The 20000-nt window shown below is 40.8% G+C and overlaps 1 protein-coding gene across 11 annotated transcripts in view; it reads left to right on the forward strand.

Annotated features, from left to right (window-relative positions):
* Eph (Eph receptor tyrosine kinase) overlaps window positions 1–20000 on the forward strand; it is a 1032492-nt gene that overhangs the window by 342156 nt on the left and 670336 nt on the right. The gene's annotated exons all lie outside the window — the stretch shown is intronic.

Here is a 20000-nt window from a genome sequence, read left to right on the forward strand (position 1 = left end):
GATTAAGTGTATAAATTCACTGTTTGTGTTGATCTCGACTTTGCACCAGCACCCAGATTCCCCCCTCTCTCTCTCTCTCTCTCTCTCTCTCTCTCTCTCTCTCTCTCTCTCTCTCTCTCTCTCTCACACGATCTGAGAAATTTTTCGTTTTCGGAAAGGAATTAAGGAAAGGGGGTTTTGTTTGTGCCTGAGGGGAGGGGGCTTTGGAGTTGCCCTGGGAAGGAGGGGAGGATGGGGGGGACGGGGTAGGGAAGATTCTAAGGTCTTTGTGATGAGGATGTGAATAGAATTCCGTGGAACTATGTAGTAGTATTCTTAGAAGTTGGAGCAGCAGCAGCAGTGCTGTTTTTGGTGATTGCAGTAATACTGCTACTACTACTAGTAGTAGTAGTAGTAGTAGTAGTAGTAGTAATCGTGTCAAAGATGCTAATGCTGTGTGTGTCTGTGTTTTTTTTTTTTCAGTCAGTTTGCTTAACTTTTCACGTGACCAATCGATGGATAGTTTTTAAAAGACCTAATAATTTTTTTGTTTTTTGATTTAGGTATTAATGCTCATGTATGTATATATGCATAGTAATAATGCACAGTGTATGTATATATGTATGCATGTTTGTATATATGTACATATATATATCTATATATATATATATATATATATATATATATATATATATATATATATATATATATATATATATATATATGTTCATGTTAATAATATAATGTATATTCTCTCTCTCTCTCTCTCTCTCTCTCTCTCTCTCTCTCTCTCTCTCTCTCTCTCTCTCTCTCTCTCTATATATATATATATATATATATATATATATTTACATATTTATATATCTTTCCACATATATATACCTAATTATATCTTTGGCAACAGTACACCTTTAAGGCCATGCTACATGAGTGAGGTCTCTCTCTCTCTCTCTCTCTCTCTCTCTCTCTCTCTCTCTCTCTCTCTCTCTCTCTCTCTCTCTCTCTCAAGATGTGATTTGTTTTGGTAAATTTATTGTAGGATCTTTGTCTCATAAGATCAGCTTTACGATCATTCATATTTTGTTGCGTGTGGATTTGGCAAGGCAAACTTTTGGTCATTCAGGTCTCTCTCTCTCTCTCTCTCTCTCTCTCTCTCTCTCTCTATAGTTTTTTTAGTATGTATTGTCTCTTCAGTAAATGAAATAGTGTTGTATGTATCTCATGGGAAAAGTACAGATATTTACAATAAGATTTTTCAGTTTAAAATTCACAATGCAATCGCAATTACTTCACGTGAAAACTTGCAGCAATTCCGATTCTATTATAAATTTTTTACTGACAAACCTTATTGTAAACGTAAAAACTTGCAACAATTCCGATTCTGTTATAAGTCTTTTACTGAAAAATCTTATTGTAAATTGGGTATCTGCATTTACATGAAAAAATGCTCAGAGTTTGTGAAGCAGTATCTTGAAAAAATATGGTATGTGTGTTTTAAAGACTTTTTGCGTTGTTGTGTTGTCTAGAAAATATTTCCTTCCCCGCTTCATCCTAAACCACTCCAATTCTTCCTCCGAGGATCCCTCAGTGTGTGTGAGTGTGTGGCATCCTTCTGCCTTCCCAAGAAGATGAAGTTGATGATAACGTTGATGATGCTGTTGCTGGTACCCTTTCAACGTAGAAATTGTGGCGATAAAAACGTTCCCCTTACGAAAAATGTATCAGAAAGGTACACTACTACTACCACTACCCCACTCCTCTCTCCTCCTCCTCCTCTCCCCTCCCCCTTCACCCAACTCACTATCCCAAGTTGCAAAGTAAATTATAAACTTAATAGAATTATCAACCCGGGGAAGATAGCTCGGGAGAAAAGAAGAGAGAGAGAGAGAAGAGGCGAACGTTTCTCTTGTCACACAAACGTTGTTTATGTTGCTCTCGTAAGGTGGCAGGCAAAAACGAAGAGGCGGTTGGGTTCTTGGCGGTGGGAAGAAGTTGCGAAAAGAAAGCACCAAACGTTTCTTTGTTCTTTTGTTGTATCAGCGGTCTTTTCGTTCTCGCAAACGTTTGTGTTGTCATAGCAACGATCGTTTTCTTTTGTGTCGTGACAGCGGTCTTGTCGGTCTCGCAAACGTTTGTGTTGTCATAGCAATGATCGTTTTCTTTTGTGTCGTGACAACGGTCTTGTCGGTTTCACAAACGTTTGTGTTGTCATAGCAACGATCGTTTTCTTTTGTTATATCAGCGATCTTCTCGTTCTCACAAACGTTTGTGTTGTCATAGCAAAGGTCGTTTTTTTTTTATAACAGCGGTTTTCTCGTCCTCACAAAAAACGTTTGTGTTGTCACAGCAACGATCGTTATCTTTTGTCGTAACAGCTGTCTCCTCGCTCTCACAAAAAACGTTTGTGTTATGCTTGTGAAGTGGAAGATGAAAACTGAGAACGTTTCTAAAAGACTTTTCTGGAAAAAAAAAAAAAAATAGGTGAATGCGACAGCCGTTAAAACGTATACTGTAGGCGCTCGGGTTATTGATAAGATCGCAGTTAAGAATGTTTTCTGGCTCTATAAAGATTCTTCAACTCCCCCCTTAAAAAGATGAAATAATAAAGATTGGTGGAGCAGAGAAAAACATTTTCAGGTTCCTGGTGATGTGATGATGTTAGATGTTGGTTGCTGGAATATTGAAGGAGATAGCATTTTTGAGTCCAAGTTGGGTGTACATTGATTTTTGAGAATGTATGCGAACGAAGTATTCCCCTCCCCCTCCCCTCTCCCCCTCTGTATAAGATTAGTGGCATAGTAAATGAAGGGAGGGGGGGAAAACCTTTTCTGTATGCATGAAAATTTAGAGGCGGGGGGGAGGGGGAGAAGCGCGTTATGATGAAATTGTTCCTTGATCCGTTAAATTGTATGTAAAAAAAAAAAAATATTACGTGGGTTTATGAGCTGAGAAGTTTTGAGGAGAGGAACATATCTTGGTACAGGAAATTTTGCAGAAGGAGTCTTTGTGTTCACTGCAAAGAAGAAGAAGAAGAAGGAGAAGAAAATGAATGTTTTAAGGCAAAAAAAAAAATGGCAAAAATAGTTTAGATGTTAAAAAAAATCAGGAGAAACTCTCTCTCCTCTTTGTTTCACGGCAGGAGAGCTGGTAGGTAGGTAGGTAGGTAGGTAGGAAGGTAGGTAGGTAGGAAGGTAGGTCCTCCAGACTAGCTCGTGGTCTTATGGCCTTATACCCTCAAGCGATTTAATTAAAATGCGCGGATTTTGTTTGCTCTTTGATTAATCCTGAGTGTTCGTGTACTTTACGTAATACTTGGGAAACTGCTGTGAATATGTTGTATATTTTTTTGCTGCTAAGTGGTTGTGAATTCTACAATACAGTAGAATTTTTATGCAAGTGTTGTTATCCACGGTTCTTCTGCTGTATTGTCTGTATTTATTTTATTTATTTTGCATTGCAGATTTAGCTGATTGTAAGTTATTGACACTTGCAATAGTTTATTGCTGGCCAGGGATGAGCACACCTGTCTACTCAAACACTCCCCCTTCCCCCTCTCCCAATCCCTCTCCCCCCATGTAATTTGTAAATGAGCTTTTATCTAATACATGTCGACATCAATATTGCACAAGTATTTTTAATTCACCCTTGATCTCCTTAAAGAGACATCTCTAACATTTAGTTCTCATGTCATTGGACCAGGAATAAATATGGATAATAGGCCACTCCTTATCATATTTATTATTTAAAAAGAATAGCAAAATGTATAGAAACAATCTTCCGAGCGATTCATTTGGATGAAAGATTAACCACAAACACTTGAGCATTTGGCTGTATTATGAATAAGCATTCAGTATTTTCATCCATTTTTTCTTTTTCATTTTAAAAACCCTCACCCCCTTTTTTTGGGCGTCCGAGTTTCGAGTATCTCATTAGCATGGGCGTTTAGACCTTCCAAGAGAGAGAGAGAGAGAGAGAGAGAGAGAGAGAGAGAGAGAGAGAGAGAGAGAGAGAGAGAGACCAGATGGACCACAGATTACGAGAGTGAATTCCTGTTGGAACGAGGGCCATTAGCAGTTGCAAGTCGAAATATATATATATATATAGATATGCGTGTGTCCAAGAGAGTGTGTGTGTGAAGAGCATTGTGGAGCGTCGAGACGATACGAACCATGATGAATGGTGCGCTGCTTCGTGTACCTGTCACACCCCACATAGTCCGGCCCCCATGTTGCCCGGGGATCACCTGTTCCAACCAGCACCAACATAGTCTTCGGAGACGCGCTGCTCACACACACACACACACACACACACACACAGAGAGAGAGAGAGAGAGAGAGAGACTGGGAAAAATTAGAGGTTCATGTAAAGAAAAGGGCTTTGAAATGTGAGAAAGTAGATAGAAACGGATGATTTGAGAGAGAGAGAGAGAGAGACCGGAAAAAATTAGAGGTTCATGTAAAGAAAAGGGCTTGGAAAAGTGAGAAAGTAGATAGAAACGGATGATTTGAGAGAGAGAGAGAGACTGGAAAAAAATAGTTTTATGTAAAGAAAAGGGTTCTGAAAAGTGAGAAAGCCGAAGCTAGAAAGGGACGTATGTAAATCAAAAGATACGAAAGAGAGAGAGAGAGAGAGAGAGAGAGAGTGGAAAAAATGAGAAGTTTCTGTAAAAGAAAAGGGCTTTGAAAAATGAGTAAGCAGAAGATAGAAAGGGACGAATGTAAATCAAAAGATACTTGTGAGAGAGAGAGAGAGAGAGAGAGAGAGAGAGTGACGGAATGTCCCCGGACGTCGTTTGCTTGTAAGGTGCGATGGCGATGTGTTTTCCATCAGACACATACATGGTAAATCCTTAAATGTTTTACGACCGTTCTCGAGGGAGGAGCGCTTCGGTGGGTTCTTCGGGAAGATGGGGGGCGGGGGAGGGGGGGGGGAAGCAGAGTCGGGCACGCTGGATGCCCCAATGGTTTGCCAACAACACATTTTTACAGCTGGGTCGTTAATTTCTTCTCATGTTTGCTTACCTTGGTCTCATCCCCTCCCCCCTCTCCCTTCACCCTCTCATTGCTTGCCCTGCAGAGTCCAGGGTAGAGATTAGAGGGTGATGATTGCGGGGAGGGGGAGGGGGAGGGGGAGGCTCTCATACTGGAAGGGATCAGGGGTATTGCATTCAGGGGACAAAGATCTAATAGTTTTCCAGTGCGATTGTGATCACAAATCTCAAGTCCAGTTCCTGGACGATCTGGTATGACTTACCGTCGCCTGTAATAAATACTCAAGCGTTGGAAGAAGATGGTAGAACATATATTAGGAGAGATTCGTTATTAGTTACTTCAGCTGTTCTTTTATTTCACTGCCAGCTTTGAATAATATTTCCAGAGGTGAGCCTCCCTCCTGCCTTCGATTATCACTTCGCAGGCTTCGAGAAGTGACTTTCCTGCCAGTCCTTATCGTCTCTGTGATATTTCTGCCAGTGACTTCGGAGCCGCCTCCGCCGCCGCCTCTTCTTCTTCTTCTTCTTCTTCTTCTTCTTTCTTTATGATACATGCTTTTGCTCTGGGGCGTTAATGATGTTGCTTATTTATCCCAACTCGGCAACCGACTATAATCATCTGTCCACGTTTTCTGATCCATTTTTCTTTGTGTCCGCAGTGATTTGTCCATTTCAGAAAGGCGCTAATTGTATTTTGGATTTCCACCTATGTGCTGCTCTGCCGCGCTTACAAACAAACACACTCTCTCTCTCTCTCTCTCTCTCTCTCTCCAACTCTCGGCTCTCTCTCTCTTTCCAACCCGACCGCCTCTCCCTCCTCAGCCATGCACCTTCCATCTCATGGCTGCCTTTTCTCAGCCGAGTCTCCCATCTCTGTTCTAGCACCCCCAGCTTCACCTTCACCCCTCCCCCCTTCTCTCTCTCTCTCTCTCTCTCTCTCTCTCTCCTCTCTCTCTCTCTCACAGTCTGGCCCATCCTCAGACCCCGCAGTTTAATGAGTCGACAATTTCCCTGCAGGGAGGCTGAGGTGCATAGGCAGAACCCTCCGGGTTATTGCTGTCTTCTACATTCTTGGGGGTGCCCGTTCCTCCTCCTCCTCCTCCTCCTCCTCCTCCTCAGCTCATGCACCTTTTCCATGGTCCGTCCATCCATTCCTGATCTATTGTACCTCCATTTTTTATCTCTTTCTAGATCTCCTTTTGTAGAGATTAATTTTGCATTCCTTACCTCTCTCTCTCTCTCTCTCTCTCTCTCTCTCTCTCTCTCTCTCCTCTCTCTCTGGGTATTTTACTTTTTCAAGGCCATTTCCCGCTTGTTTGCGTTGTATATAGTTCAGTGCCTAGCTGGATCCTCTCCCTGTTCTATTCAAGTCATGCGCTATTCCTGTGATTCCGACCGTAGTGTTTTTTTTTTTTTGTGTGTGCCTTTTTTTTTTACCTCTAAATTTTTTCTCCTCTTATTTCTGGAAGGGAAAGGCAATTGTTCGTGTTCGTATGCCTCGTTCTGCCTTGTTCTTTGACTGTAATTGGGTGGAAATGGCTTCCCTGGATGTCTGACGACTTTCGTTTTTCTTTTTTTTTTTGTTTTGTTGCAGGGACGAGGGGAGGAGGCTTACTGCAGTTTTTTTTCAGTGTCGACTTCGACATTGTGTATATATATACAGTATATATATATATATACATATATATATATATATATATATATATATATATATATATATTGATATGCATATGCATCGTATATATAGATTTAAAGTTTGTGAGTCCAAATACATGATTTTATCATGTTAATCGTGTTTTATGGGCCTTTTAAATTTTACACATACATTCATATATGTATGTATGTATGGGTTTATATATATATGTATATATATACATATTCAATTTTATTCCCTATTCATATCCCAAAGCATGATTGCCTAATCAGTTTGTGATCATACGCATTGTCATAATTTCCTGATTTAGAAATGTCTCAGTCATATGTCAGCGTAAGAGTTATTGTTTTTGTATTTATTTATTTTTACTCGGAACATGTTTTTGCGACATTTGACCTTTTTTGACCGCAGGTTGGCCAGGCCCAAGTCTCCACCAACTGTTGGAAAAAACCCAAAATGCAGACTTATTTTTACACGCTAAAGCAGATAGCCCCTTTTGCGTAGTTGACATAGTTCCTTTTGCGTAGTTGATATATAGTTCCTTTTGCGTAGTTGATATATAGTTCCTTTTGCGTAGCTGGTATATAGTTCCTTTTGCGTAGTTGATATATAGTAAAGTTAACTACACAGTAGGTGCAGAATGTGTAGAATGTGTAATTTGGCTTCAAAGAATTATTTTTAGTTTTCTTTGAAAGAAAACAATTGCGCCGGCTTTGTCTGTCCGTCCGCGCTTTTCCTGTCCGCCCTCAGATCTTAAAAACTACTGAGGTTAGAGGGCTGTAAATTGGTATGTTGATCAATGACCCTCCAGCCATCAAACATACCAGATTGCAGCCCTCTAGCCTCAGTAGTTTTTATCTTATTCAAGATTAAAGTTCGCCATAATCGTGTGTCTGGCAACGCTATGGGACAGGCCGTGGAATGAAAGCTTCATGGACCGCGGCTCATACAGAAAACTCGATTGCGCTGAAGAAACCGCTGAACACTTTTTCCTTTTTATTGTTCTATACAATCATCATTTGTTCTCATGAAACTAATAGTGTAATCGGTAATCAGGTCTCTCTTTAACTGTGTTAAGGTTTTGTCATAACATTTCGGGTGTCAATTCTGAAAATGTTTTATACCCTCGTGTTCCAAAGAGACCCAGAACCTCTTTGTTAATTAGTATTTCATTTCACTTCTTTATTCGTTTCTCTTACGCCTATTATTTTGTATTATTTTTGTTCCTGGCATTTATTCATATGCTGGTCAGCTTTTAGGAGTTTATATATTTATTATTCTGTTTGTTCCCCAAAAGTGTTGAAATCTTTATAAAACATTTCGTGTCCATTTCTTTACGTGAAATCAACTTTCCAGGATGTTTTGAAAAAAGCTGTGTGGAGGATGGGTAGGGGATTCAGAGGAGGGGGGATAGAGCAGGGGGGAGAAAGGGGTAGAGGAGGCTGTTAACGGGCTAAAATAGAGTACTGGGAATGGAATATATACATAAAAATGAGATGGGGTGGGAAAAAGGATAGAAGCTCAGGGAATAGAGTAAAGATAAGAAGACAGGGTAGGGGTTAAGGGTGAAGATAGAGTGCAGATGATACGGGTAGAGGATGAGATAGAGGGAAGGGAAGGGGAAGAGGGGTATGGGGGAGGCCGGTGGGGATGTGGGAGTGGGGGGCAGGATCGCCCGTTTAATTCGGAGAAGGAAGTTCGTCATTCCATCTCTGCTCTGTGTCGGAAATAAAACAATTACGCCTGGGTTAGGTTTTGGGGGTGGAGGGGAGGAAGGGGGTGTGGGGGTTTAGGGGTGGGGGAGTGGGATTGACCCCGCCTGATGTTTTTCCCACGGAAGTTAGGCGTTTCGGCACCTAAATGAATTAATAACAAGAGGGCTGGAATTTCTCTTCCTCATTGCTAAGTGCTTTTACCTTTTTCCTCTTTTTTTTTTGTTTGTGCTTTTAGAAGCTGACCCCTTTTGAATAATTTGCCCTGCTCTCTCTCTCTCTCTCTCTCTCTCTCTCTCTCTCTCTCTCTCTCTCTCTCTCTCTCTCTCTCTCTCTCTCTCAAACTAACTTACGTAATGCCAGGGGTTCCTCTTTTGAGTGCCAGGAAGAGCATCTTGGTATTTCTAGTCTTGCCCAAAGGATTTTGCATTCTTGTATTTATAAATATGTATATATACAGTATATATATTTATATATACATATATATATATATATATATATATATATATATATATATATATATATATATATTTACAGGTGCATATATTTATATGTACATATGTAGATAGTGCCCATTATTAACTTACTGAACTTATATATGAGAGAGAGAGAGAGAGAGAGATTGTTTTTTCTTCAAAGAAAGTATCATGATTCACACCCGTTGTATATTATCATTATATATTATCGTCGTTATGATGAGGAGCAGCAGCAGTTGTTTTTGCCGCTGTTGTTGTTTTTATTGTTGTTGCTGCCGCTGCTGATGTTCCGGTTCCAATAGGCCGTTCCGCGATGCCATTAACCTGTCAGGAAGGACCACTGGGGAACTGCCCCCGCCACAGTAAATCGGAGCGATTAAACCCGGAGAGATGCCCCGAGAATTTTTGTGGCCTGACCAAATTTGTCAGATCGGAGCGGGCGAAGAACAACATATTAGCGACGGGAAGAACAACAAAACATATTTGCACAATGGAAATTGTTGTTGCAGATTACAGCGAGATTTCGCGGCAGATATCTGCTCCGGAGGAGTTAATGGCCGATGCATATCTGGCGGGGTGCTTTCAGCCGTCTGGGTCGTAATGTTTGGCCTTTTTTTTTTTTTTTTTTTTTTTTTTTTTTTTACGTCTTGTTTGTTTGTTTGTCTGTTTGTTTTTGTCGATTATGCCCGCCCCGAGATGAAAGGACACCGCTTTCGGTGCGTTTGTGCCGTATGATTTGTGTTTGTTTAGACATGGAGAGGATGGGCACAATTGCAGGTTCGGGTCTCCCCTACATGGGCTTAGTGTGTATGTGGTTGTATGGGAGTCTGCTTGGCGATTTTCGTGTACACCCTCTCTCTCTCTCTCTCTCTCTCTCTCTCTCTCTCTCTCTCTCTCTCTCTCTCTCTCTCTCTCTTTATATATATATATATATATATATACATATATATATATATATATATATATATATATATATATATTGTGTATGATGTATATATTTATACTCACATACACATATTTAATAATGTATGTACCGGTATGTATTTATATTAATATAGATGCTTACATATTTACTCTATATATTAATGGTGTATCATCTCTTTTATAAGCTGATTCTTTCAAAAACCATAATCACATTAATTTTTTTCTTCTATAAAGTTTGAGGTACCTTCTTTCGAAGTCCCTTTGGGTCGCCTCTGAAGCATTCTGTTTCTTCAGCTGAGCATCTTGGCTCCCCTTTCTGGTGCCTGTTTCTTCTTTGTTGTTTTGGGTAGAGTCCGGAGGTCCACACCGAGCATCCTACTCCCTTTCCCATCATACCACATTTTACGGACTCGTGATCTAAACCAGCCACCTTCGGGAGCTTCCTGAAGGAGTGGCCTTTCTCATCAAACTGGTGGTAATTTTGCCTCTTCTTTTAGCTGGGCTAGCATTCGTTTTTAATTTTCTGTAAAAGAACGCTATTGAGATGGCTATTTGTCTGTCCGTCCGCACTTTTTCTGTCCGCCCTCAGATCTTCAAAACTACTGAGGCTAGAGGGCTGCAAATTGGAATGTTGACCATCCACCCTCCAATCATCGAACATAACAAATTGCAGCCCTCTAGCCTCAGTAGTTTTGATTTGATTTAAGGTTAAAGTTAGCCATAATCGTGCGTCTGGCAACGTTATCGAGGCCACCACCAGGCCGTGGCTGGAAGCTTCATGGTCCGCGGCTCATACCGCATTAAACAGAGGCCACCTTAAGATAGATCTATTTTCGGTGGCCTTGATTATACGCTGTACAGAAATCTCGATTGCGCCGAAGAAACTTCGGCGCATTTTTTACTTGTTTCTTGTAGCGTTCGTAGCACCTCATCTCCTCCAGCATCAGTTCAGGATGAGATTCACCTCCTTCGTCAGCATCAGTTGAGGATGAAGTCTCACCTTGTATCTTCCAGCATCAACTGGGTATGAGATCTTACCTCCTCTCCTCCAGCATCAACTCTGGATAAGATTTCATCTCCTCCCTGAGCATCTGAGGATAATCTTACCTCCTCTCCTCCTGCATCAACTCTGGGTAAGATTCCACCTCCTCCCTCAGCATCAGCTGAGATCTTACTCCGTCACTCCAGCATCAGCTCGGGTTGAGATTCCACCTCCTCCCTCAGCAACAGCTGAGATCTTACCTCCTTTTCTCCAGTGTTATGTGGGGATGAGATTCCTCCCTGAGCATCAAGTGGCAAGAAAATCTTACTTCTTTTTCTCCAGTATTATGTGGGGATGAGATTCCTCCATCAGCATCAGGTGGTAAGAAAATCTTACCTCCTTTTCTACAGTGTTATGTGGGGATGATGTTCTCCCTCAGCATCAAGTGGTAAGAAAATCTTACCTCGTCTCCTCCAGCATCAACTGGGAATAAGATTCCATCTCCTCCCTCAGCATCAAGTGGTAAGAAAATCTTACCTCCTTTTCTCCAGTATAACGTGGGGATGAGATTCCTCCATCAGCATCAGGTGGTAAGAAAATCTTACCTCCTTTTCTCCAGTATAACGTGGGGATGAGATTCCTCCCTCAGCATCAAGTGGTAAGAAAATCGTACCTCGTCTCCTCCAACACCAACCGGGGATGAGATTCCGCCGAGATCTTAACCTTCTCTTTCAGCATAATCTGGAAATGAGATTTTTATTTTCCTCCCTCCCATTTTGGTGGCGAGGTTTGGTGTGGTTGTTATATTCTCCCGAGCATAACTATATCACAGTCGGTTAAGATAATGACAAATATAAAAGTCAGGCGAGGAGTTATCATTGGCGCAGCCTTAAAAGGCGTGGGTAATCATCGCTTTTGGTCTTTCTTTTTATTACTTTTACTTTTTTTTTTTTCTCTCCTCCTTCATGTAGTAGCCAGTTGTGGGCAGGCTGTTTACAATTGCATGTTGGTATAGCAAAGCGAACATTATGTTTTTTTTTTTTTTTATAAAATCGTTGTCATATTCTTTTTGTTGCTCGTGAGTGTTTTCAAGATTCGTTTTTTGCGCTGTTTTATTTTTCACCCAACTTGTTTTTCTCGTGGCGTTTTTGTGTACACCTCTCTCTCTCTCTCTCTCTCTCTCTCTCTCTCTCTCTCTCTCTCTCTCTCTCTATATATATATATATATATATATATATATATATATATATATATATATATATATATATATATATAATATATATATATATATATATTTATATATATATATATATATATATATATATATATATATATATATATATATGTAATTTTATTTTTATCGTCACTGTGATTTATATACAATAATTAAGCTATAAATGTCGTTTAATATCCAATTCTTTATATATTATTTCTGAGGTAGAGCGAATTGGATACTAAACAACATTTGTGTTATAATGTTTATATATATATATATATATATATATATATATATATATATATATATATATATATACACACACAGCATATATTCAATTTCTTTCATGTCGTATTTCTCCCTCGCATACTCCAGTCACCATCATTCTTCGTTTCTTAACTTTACCTGTGTATGCGTTTCGGGTGTGTAGCGTGTTTTGACAAAAGTCCGCCGAGTTGTTGTGTGTGTGTGTATGGATGTATGTGCGTATGTATATGTGTGTGTGTTTTAAGGGCTGGAAGACCGTCATCAGATCAGACCGTATTCATGTATATATACAAACGGAAGGCAATTATGTAAATCCGTCTCTCTGAAAACTATAATTAACCAAATTGAAAATTGTTGGGTGTCGCTCCAGGACATGCGTTGCATGGCAGATGGAACTGGGGAGATGGAGGAAGAGGAGGAGGAGGAAGAGGAGGAGGAGGAGGAGGAGGAAGAGGAGGAAGAGCAGGAGGTGGTGGAGGAAGGAGTAAGATTGGTAATGAAAAGTGAAGATAGGGAGGATGGGAGAGTGAAGAATGGAGGTAATTGAATAGGAGGAGGAGGAGGAGGAGGAGGTGGAGAAGGAGGAGGAGGAAGGTTGGTAGTGAAAAGTGAAGATAGGGAGAATGGGAGAGTGAAGAAAGGAGGTAGCTGAAAAAGAGATGAGGAGGAAGTGGAGGAGAAGGAGGAAGAGGAGGAGGGAGAGAATGAGGAGGAGGAATAAGCAACGTTGGTAATGAAGAGTGAAGATCGAATGGGAGAGTGAAGAAAGGAGGTAATTGAATAGAAGAAGAAGAAGAAGAAGCGAGGAAAGGAGTTCGTGCATGAGAAGAATAGGGTGATGATAGCAGCAGATGGAGGAAGAAATGACTGATGCGATAAAAACGAGGGAAGGGAGAAGTGAGGGTGGGAGGAAAAAGAAGAGCAAGAGGAAATAAAAGGAGAAAGCGTTGACCAAGAGTAAAAAGGGGTAAATGGAAAGTAATGAGTAATGAAGGAGGAGGATGAGGAGGTAATGATTGGGAGATGAAGAATAAGAGAAGGAAGAAGCGAATGAGAAAGATACACACACATAAAAGAAAGGGAAGGAACAGTAGGCAGAACGGAAGAAACACGAAGAATATGAATAAGGCGGAAAAATACTTGAATTAAATTGAAAAAGAGGAAATTGAGAAATAAAAAAAAAAAACAGTTTTCGATTAAAGGAGAAAAAGAACCGAAAGTTAACGAGGAGTAGGAAGGGAATAACACAGCAAAGACGAGGGACAGAGAGAGAAAGAGAGAGAGACAGAGACAAGAGAATAAAGTGAAGGCTGCCACCCCGTAAATTCCATAAAACGGGATGAGAATTGAGAATCGAAGCAGCAAACGAAGAGTAACGAGGAAAGAGAGAGAGAGAAAAAGAATAAAGGAGAGAGAGAGAGAGAGAGAGGTGTAATAGCAGGTGAGGGAAAAACAAAAGCAGAGCAAAAAATAAAGAAGAGAGAGAGAGAGAGGTAATAACAGGTGAGAGAAAAATAAAAGCTGAGCAAAAGATAAAGAAGAGAGAGAGAGAGAGAGAGAGAGAGAGAGAGAGAGAGAGAGAGAGAGAGGGGTCCAGGTTTACCAAGCGGATGGTGATGGGAAGGGTGATTAAGATTATGGAGAGATGAAACGATGGATCCTTAAATGTATCTCAGAGAGAGAGAGAGAGAGAGAGAGAGAGAGAAAGAGAGAGAGAGAGAGAGATTCCTTGTGAAAGAAGGTTTCAACGGAATGCAGAGGATTAATAAGTAGCATTATGAGAGGAAGAGCAGAGTTCTCGTGTAGGAAGGCTTGAAGCAAAACCATGAATTGTGTGTGTGTGTATATAATATATATATATATATATATATATATATATATATATATATATATATATATATATATATATATATATATAATTACATATATTTATATATATATATAATTACATATATATATATATATATATATATATATATATATATATATATATATATATATAAAACTTGTGTGTGTGTGTGAGAGAGAGAGAGAGATGAGAGAGAGAGAGAGAGAGAGAGACTAAGACTTTTGACTTCTAATAAAAAAAAGAATCAAAATAAAAACCTGTCTAAAATTAAGAAAATGTAAAAAACCCTAATTGCTAACGGGTAGAAGTTTCAGACAGAGAGAGAGAGAGAGAGAGAGAGAGAGAGAGAGAGAGAAGGGGTGAATATGTGCTTTAGCCCGAAATTTAGATTTCTGCAGACGCGAAAAACAAGTGAGTTGGAAGGGCTGTGTTTTTTCCCGCGTGTAAAGAGATTGTTCATTGTTTCTCGGGGCGAGGATGTGGTGTAAGCAGAAGGAATGAGGATGAGGAGGAGGAGGAGGGAAGATGAATTAAGAGATGATGTTCGCTGCGAAAAGTAAGAAAAATGGTAAAGAACGAGGGAAGATGGAAGGGGAAGATAGGAGCATGATGGAAGACGACGGAATTGGAAAAAAAAAGAAAAAAAAGACGGGCATTATTAAAATGGGGACGTTGAACAATTGGGGCTGTAAATGTTGGTACGTTGCTGGAACGAATTATTTTCTTCCAGTTGGAAGAGAGAGAGAGAGAGAGAGAGAGAGAGAGAGAGTATCATTGGCCAAGACAAAGAACACGGAATAGGATGAAGAAGAGGAGGAGGAGGAATGGAAGGAGAAGGAGAAGGAAGTAGAGGAGGAGGAGGAGGAGAGGAAGAGAAGGAGGTGGAATATTCAGGTAAGAGGAGATAATTGGAGGAGACGAAAGAAAAGAGGAGAAAAGGACCCGGGCCTTGGACGGCCCTCATCGCCCAAACCCAACGCGCCGTTAAAGTGGTAATTGCAGTGATTGAGGTCGATGTTTATTTTTCTTTTAAATAAACGGCAGCAGGGAATGAGTACCCGAAGGGGTAGGGGTAGCGGGAGGGGGAGGGGGAAGGAAGGTGGTGGTGGTGGTGGTGGTGGTGGTTCCCCTCGGAGTAAAGGAGCTCCTTCGGCGGCCGCTCTCCTCCAGGAATAATGGTCGGACGGCGTGTTAAGGGGGCATTAGTGTCCTCCTCGGCCCCTCCCCCTCCCCCCTTCCTCATCTCCATCGAGGAGGGACTTAAGTATCTGTTCATTGATAGTTAAACTTCTTAGGGATGCTCTCTCTCTCTCTCTCTCTCTCTCTCTCTCTCTCTCTCTCTCTCTCTCTCTGGGAGGAGTTTACCAAATCTCCACTGATTAGAAAATAACTCGTTATTGTCTTTTGTTGATAATTTCGATAACTGTGTCCGAATGCCCTTGCTGACTGACGTCTAACATGGGTTTGAACGGTTATGGTTATTGAATAATTCTATAACACTTACGTGACGCCACTGCACTGTTTCCTCCTCTCCCCTCTCCTCTCCTCCCTCCCCCTTCGCAAAACGATGATCTTTCCCCTCCCGACCCTTTAACGCTCGTATGTTTATATTTATTTATTCGCAGCTTAACATGTAGTACTGGGCCTTTTTGGGATTTTAAATGTGTAAATAGGCGGCGTCTTTTGCATTTACGATCAAAAGAATATAGGACTTGGGGCCCGCCTCCTCCCTCCCGGCCCCCTCCTCCCCCCCACATTAATTTGCATATGTAAAAGGAGCCATTTGTGTCTCCTTGGTCCTGGCTGTTTCCACTACGTTTCTCCGTCCCCTCTCCCTTCCCCTCCCCTCCCCCTCCCCCATTATCCTCTCTTATCCCTACACCTGTCCCTTCTTCATGCATTCCTGAAAGGCTTAAAAACGAAGGGAATTTTAGGAGAGAAAGAGATTGAGGAAATACGAAGATAATTGAAAGGTCGCCCTGCTGTAATTTTCCATATTATTGTGATATTTATTTTTATTTTAAATTTTTTCGGTCCATTAATACTTATGTGGGATTTTGATGAACGCTGAAATTTATCATTTGTGCTTGCTGTCAGATATTGCTGCTCATACAAGGTATATGCCTTTTATGGTTTTTTTTCTTTTGAATTTTCCATTGTATCTTTTATTTTATCATTTCTGAACTGTCACTATTGCATGGCCTTGCAACAGAGGTGTTTAAAGACATCTATTTTTTTCAGGTGGCCATTTTGTTCTTGCTGTTTTGTTATTATTTATATGTGTTTATTTTTAACGTATGCTTTCAGTGTAGACCTGAAATGAGACGAGTTCAGATTTGGTAACGATTAGCCAGCTTGCAAATTTGTAACAAATATCAGAAACAAAAACAGTAATCTGAGTATTTATTTCCCTCCCCTTCTCTCTTTCTCTTTCTCTCTCCCTCTCTCTCGTGACGTCTGCATTTGACAACTAACTTTTGGTAACATTCCCTCTCTCTCTCTCTCTCTCTCTCTCTCTCTCTCTCTCTCTCTCTTTCTCTCTCTGGCGTGTAATGATTACGTGTGTGTCTTGAGAAGAACTGGGGGATTATCATTGGCCGGCCGTATTTCACTTACTTATCTCGTCTTCACTTTATGACCCCCGAAACTCTCATAATTCACACGTGCTTGATTTATACATTTTAATTCCTCCCGTCAGATTGAAGTCTCTCTCTCTCTCTCTCTCTCTCTCTCTCTCTCTCTCTCTCTCTCTCTCTCTCTCTTCTTATCCTGAATTTCGTATTAACTTGTTTTGTTTCCTTCTTCTTCTTCTTCTTCTTCTTCTTCTTCTTCTTCTTCTTCTTCTTCTTCTTATTATTATTATTATTATTATTATTATTATTATTATTATTATTATTAATCATAATGATGTATACTACATATTACTCCCTTTCAAAATCAGGTAACTTTAGTTTGTTCTCCAGTTTAACCGCCTGTCTGTCTCTTTGTCCGTCACCCATACCTTGTTGTTGTAGTTTATTGTATAAATAGTTTAATGGCACAAGCCATTTGGAATTTTCCTTTTCAGTCAAAGACATGTCATATACAACTGCATAAAGCTTATGCTGCAACAAATGAAAGGGAGATGGATTGCTGAGAATACTTTATGAAATTGTGTTCCGTTTTGTATACTTTGACTTGTTTGTCGTTCTGCTCTTTTTTTCTCTCTCCCTTATTCCGTCATGAGAGTAAAGCGAAATCCTAGAACTGGTGTCAGATGTTTTCTACCTCATCTTCCACTGTATCATAACGCCTTCAGAGCTGAATGACCTCAAAGGTCCCAGCGCTTGGCGTTTAGCCTAAATTCTATATTCTATTCTATACCATAACCCAGCCTAGGTTGATCAAAGATCAACATTTGCAATCACGGCCTCTACCGTGTGGAATTGTCTGCCTCACTGTACCTCAACTATTACGGATGAACTCTCGTAATTATATTTAAGCATAAGTTAGGTTTCTGGATATCCTACCTGATGAGCCAAGATGTAGTGTGCCATTGGGCATTTCAGCGACCGTAATACAGGGCGTAATTCTAACGAGCTCTGACACCTTGCGTTCGATCCCGACGTCAGGTACAACATTATTGCTTTCAATAATTGCAGTTGGTGTATCTTAGTCCTCACAGAGGAGGAGGACCTCGACGAGGTAATCTCCCACCTCTCGTGGGATGAAGCCGATCATTAGGTAAATTCTCTCTCTCTCTCTCTCTCTCTCTCTCTCTCTCTCTCTCTCTCTCTGTTGCCCTCAAAAGAGGAAGGCCTCGACGAAGTCGCCTTCCACCGTTTGGTGAGGTGAAGTCGATCATTAGGTGATCATCAGGTGAATCTCTCTCTCTCTCTCTCTCTCTCTCTCTCTCTTGGATGCTATCGAAAGAGGAGGGCCTCGACGAGGTAAACCTCACCAAATCTCTGTGAAACCATGCGTAAGATATTCAATAAGATTTTTTTCTTTCGCTTGCGTCTTTACCAGTGAGTTTAAATGCCATTTTTTGATGTGTTGCCCGTTTTCATCTTCGAATTCTCTCTCTCTCTCTCTCTCTCTCTCTCTCTCTCTCTCTCTCTCTCTCTCTCTCTCTCTCTCTCTCTCTTCTTCTTCTTCTTCTTCTTCCCCGTCCATTCCAGAGTATTTTTTTGACAGCAGACGGGGACAGAGTCAAGAATCCTTTGCTTGGGTCTCGACGCGTCTTCCCGAACAATAGTGGAATTCCTTAGGTGTGGTGTTCGTCGCATTGCAATTGGAAACCTCCTTGCCTCTTCGGTGACTTCCTTGTCGGTTTTGTCGTAGTCGTCGCTTTTTTTCCACTTCTCCTCTTCCTCCTATTCCTCGTCGTGAGAGGGGATATGACGGGGGTCAAGGGTTTCGGGGGTAGGGACCCCGGAGGAGGCAGTTAGTTGGTAGGAAAGAATGTGATGCGAGATTTGTGCCCTTTAAAGAGCCTTACGTGGTAGCCAGCAAGTCAAGTTTCGGTTTCATAAGACTTCAGAAGAAGTCCGTGGAATTCTTATAGGAGTCTCTCGCTCCTCCTCCTCCTCCTCCTCCTCCTCGATTCTACAAGAAGTAGGAGGAGGAGGTGGTGGTGGTGGTGGTGATGATGATGATGGTGAAGAATGAGAAAGGAATAAACGATTAAGCATGGTCGTGTTCAGTTCTTCTCTCTCTCGATTTTTCTTCTGTTTTACTTATGTCTTGTTTCCTCCTCCTCCTCCTCCTCCTTCTGAAGTCTTCACCCTTCCCTCTCCCTCCCCCTCCCTCCCTCCCCTCCCTCCAGCCATCTTTTGTCCTTTTTTAGAGCGTCGCATCTTGTCCCCCATTAATGTCTAGGGTTAGGAGGTCGTTATGCACTTTGTTAGTGGCTTAGTTCCATGATTGAGAGAGAGAGAGAGAGAGAGAGAGCATTGCTTAAGGTGGACGCTTGAAAGCGACATTCCCCCTCCCCCGCCCCCTTCCCCTCAATGTAGCAGGTCGGGCGGAATCCTCAGGAAGAGAGGCGGAGGGGGACGAACTTGACCACTGAAAGGACTTTATTGCAAAGGTTAATGGAAGGAGTCCTGCGCTGATTGATCAGCTGAAGGACCGCTTTCCTTTCTCGCGGGTCCTCTCTTCCATTTCGCTCCAAAGGACATCGGGATGTCCTCTTCTCCTTTTTTTTTTTCTTTGGTCTTTATATTCGATTGCTTGTGGATGAAAGGGACGGATTTTAACCCCTTCCAGATCGGCGAAAGGTTTTTAATGGACGAGTTTTTGGAAGGCAGAGTGAACAGCTTTTTCTGGTGACTGCAAGAAGAAGAAATCATATCGAAAAGCTTTCTTGTGGGAGTTTGTTCAGGTCTTTTATGCCCGCTGGTTCGTAAATCCCCTCCAAAGAAGGTTAGTTGTCTGTTAAGATCAAAGTAAGAGTTTTGTTACAAAAGGAATAATTTTGGAAAAATTTTTTTTTTTTTTTTCATCCCTTTATATGCGTTGGTTCGTAAACCTTTCCAAATAAGGTTGGACGTCTGAGTGCCTTTTGTTATGGAAGACATAAATTTTAATTTTTGTTTCTTAATTCCTTAAAGTATCTGGTTTTATGCCCAAGTGGGTTAGGAGTGCCACTCTCCGTTTGGCACTGGGTATCCCAAGATGGGGCAGAATTTAAAGATAGGAGAGGGTATATCATTACTTAGAATATAAATAAAAAATCAGTCTTGAAAATGTTTGAAAGTTTATGTTAGGAGAAAGCTTTTTCTTTTTCTTATGTCCTGGATAAAATAGTTATTAACATTTTTTATGTCCTGAATAAAATAAAGTTATTAACATTTTTTATGTCTTGAATAAAATAAAGTTATTAACATTTTTATGTCCTGAATAAAATAAAGTTATTAAAAATTTTTATGTCCTGGATAAAATAAAGTTATTAACATTTTTATGTCCTG

The sequence above is a fragment of the Macrobrachium rosenbergii genome, chromosome 5 (genome assembly GCF_040412425.1).
Source record: "Macrobrachium rosenbergii isolate ZJJX-2024 chromosome 5, ASM4041242v1, whole genome shotgun sequence".
In the NCBI taxonomy this organism is placed as follows: Eukaryota; Metazoa; Arthropoda; class Malacostraca; order Decapoda; family Palaemonidae; genus Macrobrachium; species Macrobrachium rosenbergii.